The following is a 10,019-nucleotide window of genomic DNA, read 5'->3' as shown; positions in this document are numbered from 1 at the left end:
CTACAATTATTTACAAGATCCGGCTTCCTTGAAGGAAGGGTGATTCAATTTTCAAGAGGATACATCAAGCACTTAAGGATTTTGCACGGATTGATTGATTATTTTTTATCATGTTATCTTGCCTGCAGTAGTTTGATAGGGCTGCTCTCCCTCTACCACTCTATCTCTTATTTCACATAATTTTGTCCCTCCGAGCTTTTATGCAGCCTCGTTCCTCTTAATGTGCGTGTTAGACACAGATAGGGATAGATAGCCTTGTCCATGCACACAGACAAATTAAGGAGCAAGAATTCCAATTAAGAAATTCCGGCCTCTCTCCACTCTCTCTGAAACATGGTAACCTTTAATGGTATACATCACTTTTGATATTCAAAGGTTTTTCAAGGTGCTCTCTGGCCATGTACTCCATTGCAATCAGTGAATAATTACGAGAGCATCTCAACAAGCAGGGGCTGGAAGTAAGGGGCCAGCAATATCTGAACTTCAGTGTTTTACTACAACTAACTAAAGTGCAGTTGCATTAAATTGTTCTCCGCCGTACCTGCAACAGTGTGAGTTTATAAGTGCTGGATGGTAGGGAGTCCACTGAATCAGCCCTGGAGTACTGTAAGCAAAATGTTTAAAGATTAAAAATTCCTTTCCTCAGCTGAAATTGACTAGGAGTCCTGCAATCTTGGCTGTCTTTGTCTTTAAGAGGCTAAGTGTAATTCAACTGTTTAACTCTACATGCATTCATACTGTATGTGGAATGTGGATTGATGCAACTCAGAAACAATTACAGTTTAGTTGTGACAGAGAAAACTATGGCGCATATAGCAGTTTACAAGGGTCTTCACAACTCCATCTGCTAGCTAATTATGGCGTTGTACAGTGTTCTGGTCCTGCAAGGGTTAAAAGGCACCAGCTGCTACATCCTGATCCTGGGTAAATGTCATTTAGACGAGAGGTGAAAGCCGGTCAAGATCTCCCTCCAAATATAAATTTAATCACATCGCCTTGGCCTCACATTATCCTCACCCTAATTATTGCTTGGCTGGGGCTGAAGTGTGATCTGCCCCACTCCAGCCTCAGCAGCACCCCCACCCCCACCCCCACCCCCCAACCGCACCCCTCAGCACCCTGTACACATGTGACACGCTACACTTTGACTGTGTGGCTATTTCAGAAAACCTGGAAGTGCAACAAAAATGTGGGCAACAACATCAGATACAAGCAGCCAAACACACAGGCTGTTTGATTGGGTGCTGTTATTTTCCCCCTCAGACTGGCGGTGAAGCTTCCTGTATCCTCAAGCAATTTCATTTAATTCAGGGATTCGCTGGACAGACTTATGTAAAAAAAAAAAAAAAAAAAAAAAAAAAGAAAAAAGAGAGACAAAACCTGAAGTCAAGCAACATGCTTGCAAGCGACTTCATTCAGATTTGTGCTCATAAAAAGTTGCATTTTGTGACATTAGTGTACATTACACAAAATAAACACTGCCCATTGAACCACTAGCTAAGACATTCTGATGTATTACAGATAATGGTTTAATTCATAGTTCGCTCACTAATTAGTTACTGGAATATACTATATTATATATTATAAACAGGTTGAAGTCCATTTGACATTGTGACAGGTAAAGAGCAGAGGTCAGATCATGACTTCAGAAGCTAAAACACTAAGAGACATACATTAAACTGCCTAGTTCAAATATTGTTTGTTCATAATCCCTCAAAGTCACATCTGTAAATTCATAGCCCCTCATTTGCCATATCTTTGACACATCCGCCCCTATTTTGGGATTTTCAGGGTCCTACTTTTTGGACCTTTCTTGAGATGATTTGTTTTGTGTGTTATCATGTTAGTTTTGAGAACTGTTTGATTATTGTCCTCAACATTGGCATCTAGTTTGTCAATTAATGATGAATGTGATTTACTTATTTTTCCCACCAAGTCATATGAGACCACTGAGTCAACCTGGGTTTTAGTTCATGAAATGAGTGTTGTCAGTCAAATTTATTTTAATATGCTGGAAATCATGCATGCTTATAATGCTTGTAGGGGTCAGCATGCGGGTATTCTTATGATAGTACTAGCATGCTGACTATCGTTATGCTCATAAATAATGAAAAATGCTAAATGAATAATTGTAACATATTGATGTACAGTAGTTGAAGAAAACAACAACCATAGTTCATAGGAAAAACTAGATATTTACTGAGGTGGGGTGGATCTGGATCAGGATAAGAAATTAATTTGGTTTTGGACCAGCAGGTGGGTGCTGTAATATTTTATAAACGGTGGTTTTCTTGCATCGTTGTCCATTATTAAGCCATTTAAAGGTCAATGACCTGTGATATTTTACTATCATTTTTCAAATTGGTATGAAAGGTGGACTCCAATTGTAATGTCATACACCTGAATATGCGAATAGGATAATGCTCATCTAATTTGGATCATACATAGGATACTCCACAATTTATCACAGAATCCAACATTTGTGGCCATACCATATGATTGATAAACACTATACATGGTGCATTTACACTAAACATTATATATTTTGAGACAAGACTAGAAAGTTTTTTTTCAAATTTGAAGAGTAGGACCCTTTGTTATCAAATTAATCTGGCATTGGTGAGGAACTGTACAAAAATGATTTGTGCCAAGTATCAGATTATTCCTTTCAGCAGTTTGTGAGAAGTGTATTTTTAAATATTACGTGGCAGCATGAGAAAATGACTGGAGGGACTGTGACTGGATGGATTCTGTACCCAAGAATATTTATAGAGAGAAACCTTCAACTAGCAGTAAGATTTAAAAAAATAAATCAAATGTGGTGTCAGGCTATAATAGCTGATAACTTACTCAGATAAATGGATGACAGAACTAACAAAAATGGCATTTCTACAGCCTGAAAGCTTGGAACACCTCCACTTCCCCTTTTCCCTTTGCTGAGAGATCTTTGCCTCCACCGGCATATTTGATCATTAGATGGTGCTGTTTCGACTTTGAATTTCTTCCCGAACAAGGCATTGGGCGAAGCGGCGACATATTTGTTCATTAGATTTTGTTTTTCCTCTTTTTAAGGCAACGCGTGCCTGTCCTAGCTCCTGCCTGTAAGAAGCACCGAGTGTGAATCCATGTCACCGCGCGCGAGCGATCCCGCGGAAGCCGTCTGCTGCGGGAAACGGTGCGGCGGCGTGTTGCCTGAACGAGTCTCTCAGTTCACTCGCTGGTTAATAATCATCTCCCTCAGACAGCTCCCAACACCCAGCTCCCTGGCACAGTGGTCACATGACCCATCACCTGACAGAGCGTTATGACTCAGCCAGCAGCTGCCAGGCCCCAAAAATAATGACAAAAACAATTAGCAATCCAAGCAGTAGCCTCTCCTTAATTATCTCCTCTGAGTTTAATTAACTAGCTAAATTATCAGCAGTAATGTAGGCATTAATTATGTCAAATTACAGTGTAAAAATCACGAAGTGTAGAAAATGTCAATTCAGCTCTGTTCACCTGCCGGGCTTAGAGGCGTCTGTGACAGATGAGAGTTTATTGTTAAAGATATGTATTACACAGAATAAAACGGAAATGATTTACAAATCAATTGGAATATAAGACACACACTGAAAATATGAAGACCTGTGTCATTTATTGATTGGGCACATTTTAGCACTGTTGTTTGTGAAAACCCTCAGGGAGCTTTGCAGTGAAGTTGTGTACTTTTTTCCCTCCATTTTTGGCACCATTACTAAGATGCTAAGGTGCGATGCTCCCCAACCAGATGGACTCAAATGCTGAATTATTAAATTATGAATATTAATACAAATCAGACACGAAAGAGGTAATAATTTTGCTGCCCTACAGAAATAATTAACATAATTTTGATAAATTACACGATAGCAGAATCTCAAAATTGAGGTAGATTTATCTTAATTAATATCTTGGACCTGCTTGGAGAAAGGTAAATGGTTCCGCTGGGGCCGGAGCGGAGCTGTCTCTGTGTTTCAGCCCTTTTTCATGGTTTAGCGCGCAGCGGCAGCCCGAGCAAAGTGCAGCCGCTCTCCTGATACGCAATTAACTCACTTCAGACACCTCATCAGCCGGCGCACAAAAACCCACACCCGCATCACACGTACTCGCAAAGCGCTCCTGCCTCTGCGTCCAAAAAACCGGCCCACAACAGACGGTTTTCGCCGGACCGCGCGTCCACGTTTAGCACTCGCGGTATGGGATTCTCGGGGACACTTATGTATGTTATGGTGAGAGTGGCTGGGCGATCGTTCTTACTGTCCGTGGTAAATTGAAATCGGTGTGTACTTTCAGCAGTTCGGCAAGTACGTGTAGATAGCAGTGACGCGGAGTAAACATTTAGAATCTATATAAATGTTGTATCGGTGTGAATGGCTCTGCTAGAAATTTATGTGGATTTTTATTTTCCCCAAACCAGGCATATAGGCTATATTCTTCTCTTTGTATTAAAATCTATTTTAATTAAGGTTTTCTTTCAGCTGATAATAAAATAGAAAATATGAATTACCTTCATTCTACCTGAATGAAATTTAATAGTGTTAACCAGTGAAATTAAAACACTGAGACAATACAGTCCAAATAAATTAATTTATCGGCTTCTTTTAATTAATTCATTTGGAGTCCTGCTGTGTTCCATGATTATGCTAAAGTGTTTAATTACAAATTTAGATGTGATGATGCTCTTTAATTACTCTGGCCTAAGAATATATTAGTAACTTCTCTCCCATGATTCCAGGTTCTGTGCTGAAACAGGAGACATACATTAGTGAACGTACTTTAAAAATATTAGATTATGAGCTGTCAGGGTTCTGGCGGATATCCAGTCCTCAATCCTCAGTAAATCCCTGTTAACCTCAAAGCCGCTCTCCACAGCAAAATTTAATACACAACTAACAAACAACGTGAAATTTACATATTAATTAGTGCAGGGCAATCTGGAGTGAATTCAAATGACTGGCCCCCTCGTTTACTCTGGGCTTTCAGAGTTCCGCTCACTTCCTTTACAGTCGTGCCGTTGTGCGGATTTTAAACTCGACCCAGTCAAGAATTTTTATTTTTTTATTTTTTACATTCTAACCTTTACCACTCATTTTCTAATCTGTTTACACTGCTGCCAAGAAGAGGCAAACCAATAAATTAAGTCTCTTCACCTAGAGTCAATACGTTTGTTTTCTCACAACACATTTAATGTTCTGACTTGCCGGATACTGTGAAATAACAACAATTTGTAACAGTAATAGGCAGTCGGGCTCATAATACAGTGTGTAGATGTCCGTGTGATCTCATAACACAGCAAACAGTGAAGGATGTTGATGGTGTTTTCAGAAAGCTGGCCAAAGATTTACACGTTGTGGTCTAATGCTGCAATTCTGGTGCAGTGTAAATAAATGCGAAGAAGTGACCTTGATTTGTTTAAGATTTAGTAGTCCATGCGCAAATATGAATGCTAAGAAAAAACTTGGCTTTTTGTATTACATTACATGCAAACTATGTCTTAATGTGCAAAGATGGGAATGATTCTCAGTTCAAAGGCTAAATCTACATCATTGTGGGTGAAATCGCCAATTTAGGTGGGTGAAAAATCTTGTAGACGTTGTTTAGAAAAAATGTACCATTTATATTTGAGCCAAAAGACTAAATGGAAAAACATCTAACATTTTATTTACCTTTAATTTAATTTAAAGTAGCCTTGAGAAGACATTATAGGATACTGCGTTATGTTTTTGAATTGCTTTTGAGACCCTGCATTCTTGAACAAGGTGCTTTCAGCTGCTCTCATAAGAACCCAGGTAACTTAGAAACTTTTTGTGTGTTGATGCTTAGAGATGTTTAGAAGTTGTGAGTGAAGCCAGTGATCTTGCGGATTAGCTTTCCCATGGAATGAGTGAATGATGCAGTGGTAAAAGCAACCATTTTTTTCTGCCGTACATTTAACGGGATTATGGGACAATGAGGCTTTCATGCAATTGTTTGTAGAAGACTAGTACTTAGCTGTTTGTTTTAAGAGGCTGGCTTGGCTGAAATTGCTGCCATTCCCATGGTACTTCATACCTGTTGTTGGATTTCACTGTGTAGTTTGTTCTGCTTACCTTCCATTGCCACTTGGCATTTTTCTAAAAGCAACTATTTTGGAAGAGGTTAAAGGTTATCAATTTCCTTGTTTCTGAGAAACGTACACAAATTATTTTGGAATCCGTCCTTGTTCAGGAAGATGGGGTATTGCCATATGCTATTCTTCTTTCCTTCAGAAATATTCTCTATTTTCTGAAAATGGAATGGCTTTTTATAGGTACCGGAGGGAAAATCACAAAGGTTTGCAGTTGTGGATTTTGTCTATTGCTCTGCAGCCAAAAAGTAGGATGAAGTAATTAAGAAGCAATAAACAGCTAACTATTTAGCAAGGGATTTGGTGGGAAAAATCAGTCTATTGTTACGTTATATTGGGGATATATTTATCATTTTAAGGGATGAATATGTATTAAATTTGATGATTCTTGCCTCACATTGTTTCCTAAAATGGTCTTTTCCATAAAGCCCATTTGTAACAATGGCTTTTTTATCTGAACATTCTCTTTCATGATGGCTAAAGCTTTGCATGAATCTGCTTTGTCCATTGTTATGTTCATACCTTGCATAAACATTCGCTTTCTGCACCCTTTCTTGTTTTGTGCTAATGACCGTGATGCGTTCCATAGTTTGAAATTACAAAAATATCTGATGCGTACCATCTTTAGTTGTCAAACAGGAATGTGAAATGTAGCGAGCTCGCGCTCATATGGTAGCTACAAATTCATACATCTTGAGAAAATTATCTCATTTTAAAGCTGCATTGGTCTAGACAAAGGCTTGCTTTGAATGATTTAAACACTTGGCTCTCTACAACCCTGGTTCCGAGCTTCGTGAAATCAGCCCAGTTTTGCTCGTCTTCATCACCTTCAAAACTGTACGGGGCATTTCAGTATCTTAATTGGCGCATTTCATGGATGGTAAGCCAATTTCTACAATGGTATGCATGAGTATCTGTGTGTGTATATATGCGTGTGTGTGTGTTTTCAGCATGTTTTACATCTAGCACAAGAGGTATATGAGAAGCTCCATCAGTGGTCCTGAAGCAAAAGGCTATAATTAGAATGCTGCTCAGTAAGTTAGCAGGTAATTTACCTTGAGGGGGAAAAGTTACATCATTCTAATTAGTGTATTTGAAAACCTAATTTAGTCAAACACTTCAGGTGTTTTTCTCTTTAACAGAAAGGCAAGGTGCCGCTGAGTATTTGAAGGCTGACTTTGTTCCCTTGCCGCCTGACCCACTGCGTTCGATGTTAAAAAAATCCAGGTGAATTCCGAAGTGCGCCACGAGATGGGTTTCCTTTGCATGAAAAGCTGTGTCCTCCTGTAACTGTATCGCAACCCGAGATAGGTCGAGGTCTGAAAGTGTACCGGTGCTTCAGCGACGAAGGAAAATTTGTAGTTCTTCAGTTAAATGTTCCTAGCAGGTAATGCTGTTCCTGACAGATGGTGTTTGCGAGTGATGCTTGTTCCCAGCTGAGCCGTGCCCCGGGAAACACTAACAGAGCCTGTCTCTGCAGAAAATCCCATCCAACTTGATGGCATATGCTCTGCTGTGGCCTACACCTGTCGGAGGATCGGGTTTACACAAGGATCCCCCGGTGCCACCTCTAACAGTGGTGTTAATCACAGCTCACTCACACACTTTCTTAACTAGTAAATAACTGAATACAAAGCACCGAGTGGCCCGCCACCTGGACCCAGTGTCTTGCTTTTCCCCCGTAAGATTGCGAGCGAGTCCAGGCTGAGGTGGGAGGCATCCGCGAGCCACGCAGGCCTCGCAGAACGCTGCAAAAATCACATTTCAAAACCGCGCTCCCTCTCAGGTTTGCTCCCCTTTTTAAACAATTAGCAGCCGAAAGTGTCAGCTCTTATTACAGCCGTTTCACTTGATTAAATATGAGTCACCTGCCAACCAGCGGGAGTGGAACAGACTTTTGAAACCGTAGCTGTGCAAGTGGGCTTTTTTTGTTGGTTCTCCGAACGCTAAGTGAGGCGGCGTATGTATCGGTGACAGTTTTTCAAGATTGCCGAGCTCTCCGATAAGCACGGGCCTGATTAGTTTTCACTTGCCTTCGTCCGCGCTGCTCTGGGTTTGTTCAAGGCGGCTAAGGGGGACGAGCCTTTTTTTTTGGCTCTTGGACGGCTGCGCATATTGTTAAAAAAAAAAAATAATTAGATGTGTTTGTTGCCTGCCTGGCCTTGGCTAAAGGGGAGGTGGAATAACCGCAAGCACCTCCTGTGAACAGACTTTGCAAATGCCCACTTCTGAGCAAGCGCCAGGCTCACAGTTGGGACAAAGGATTTGCCAGCCTCCCCGGCAGCAGCAGAAGGCGACGGCTGCCCCGGCCGCCGCAGACAGAGAAGCGCGGCAGCCTGTGATCAAGATCAGGGAAGGAAGCGCAAATTGCGGCCGCTTCGGATTAAAGGCCAAATCGGAGAGCTACACATGAATTCACTATCTTCTGCCGCAGAAGGTCAAATTAGCCCCAGAACCAGCACCTCGCTGGAACGGCGGGCTGCTCCTCTCGCGGGGAGCTTAGAAGTCAGTGGCACATCATCAGGTGATTCATGCGTGGCGCCTCGTCGAGCGTCTCACATTATTTAGCGCTAATGAAAGAATAAATAACCGTTTATGCAGCGCTTTGTGTGTATAATGGAAGCTTAATTGCAATGTGTAAAATTGGGAGGAAAAAATAATGAAAGTGTGAATTACATTTCAGAGAGGCACAAAAGATCGCTTCGAAAACGGAATCGAAATTGTGAGCGTTTGTGTCGCACGTCTTCAGGCTCTCTCTTTGTGTCTCTTGCACAATATGTACCGCCACAAACTGTCTTCCTGGTTTCTTTTGCTGTGCTTGACAGTAAAACTTACCCTTTCTTTTGTTTCTTCAGTTTTCTCTACTTCTACTTGAAAAAAATATTTGTTTCCATCTCAGTTTTCTTTCTATGTTTTAGTTTCTGTTCCACGAAGCCTAACCTGTAGGCCTTATTCTCACAGTGTCCGTCTGTTGTCTGCCATGCATGGAGCTGCCTAAATTCTCTTTACCTGATTCCAAATACCCCCTAATTCTTCCATCAGTGGCGCTCCTGGGTGATAAAGTATGGTATGGTGTAATGACTATAATGACAATGGGCTATTGTTCGCTGTGTGCTTACTTTGGAGCCCAAGATGAGCTAGGAGTGGGGATTAATTAGTCTTTTGGCGAACCGCAGTACCAAGTAAGCAGTACCAAGTAAGCGCATGAAGTCTGTCAGTGGTGGATTGGTTTGACAGGTGCCCAGTGCTGTGCAGCCTTTGTTTTTTCCCCACATATGACAGATTTCAGATGGGAACAAATTAATGTCTTTTTTGTTTCCACTGGAATTGTACAGAGCGGTTTTTCCAAAATGTTTATGATCTTTCAATATGCCTCTATCCGCAACCCCCCTCTCATTAAGTCAGAGGCCTCTGAATGGTTCTGTAATGGACTATAAACAAAAGCTCTTTATAGCTGTGAGTAATATGCAGAGCCGAGTTCTGTCAACGGTCTCAAATGCAGTCAGGGAACATATTGAAGGCCGCCAAATTAGACCCTCATTTGAAATATGAAGGGAAAACCCAACTGTCCGGAACTGTCTAGAATAACTGGACACTGACAAGGAATGAGGTGGTGACACACATACGATACTTACGAGTCTGCCGTCCAAGTTGTTGGCAAATCAATTAGCTATGAAACCCTAAGTTAAATCAGTCGGATCTTTGGTCTTTGCCAGACTCTCCAAACACTTTCCAGCTGGACAGATGAAGCCCAGGGAAGACAAAGCTGGAGCTTCCTCCATCTCAGCAGATCTTGGCCCTTTGAAATCCCCGCAGGCCATTAGGTACAAATGTTTCTTTTTTTTTTGAAGAACATAGCCTACCTTCATGCTATAAGAACCATTACTTAATGGTG

The 10,019-nt window shown here is 41.2% G+C and overlaps 1 long non-coding RNA gene across 1 annotated transcript in view; it reads left to right on the top strand.

Moving 5' to 3' along the window:
* The first annotated feature begins 8,954 nt into the window (after positions 1-8,954).
* The window catches only part of LOC118221274, a 125,537-nt gene continuing 124,472 nt past the window's right edge, over positions 8,955-10,019 (top strand). The window contains exon 1 of the long non-coding RNA XR_004764080.1: positions 8,955-9,948. This is a non-coding gene — a long non-coding RNA (uncharacterized LOC118221274). The remainder of the gene's footprint in view (positions 9,949-10,019) is intronic.

Source organism: Anguilla anguilla, chromosome 2 (assembly GCF_013347855.1).
Source record: "Anguilla anguilla isolate fAngAng1 chromosome 2, fAngAng1.pri, whole genome shotgun sequence".
Classification (NCBI taxonomy): Eukaryota; Metazoa; Chordata; class Actinopteri; order Anguilliformes; family Anguillidae; genus Anguilla; species Anguilla anguilla.
The sequence above is the reverse complement of the archived record's forward strand: the minus strand, read 5'-3'. Positions and strand labels throughout refer to the sequence as shown.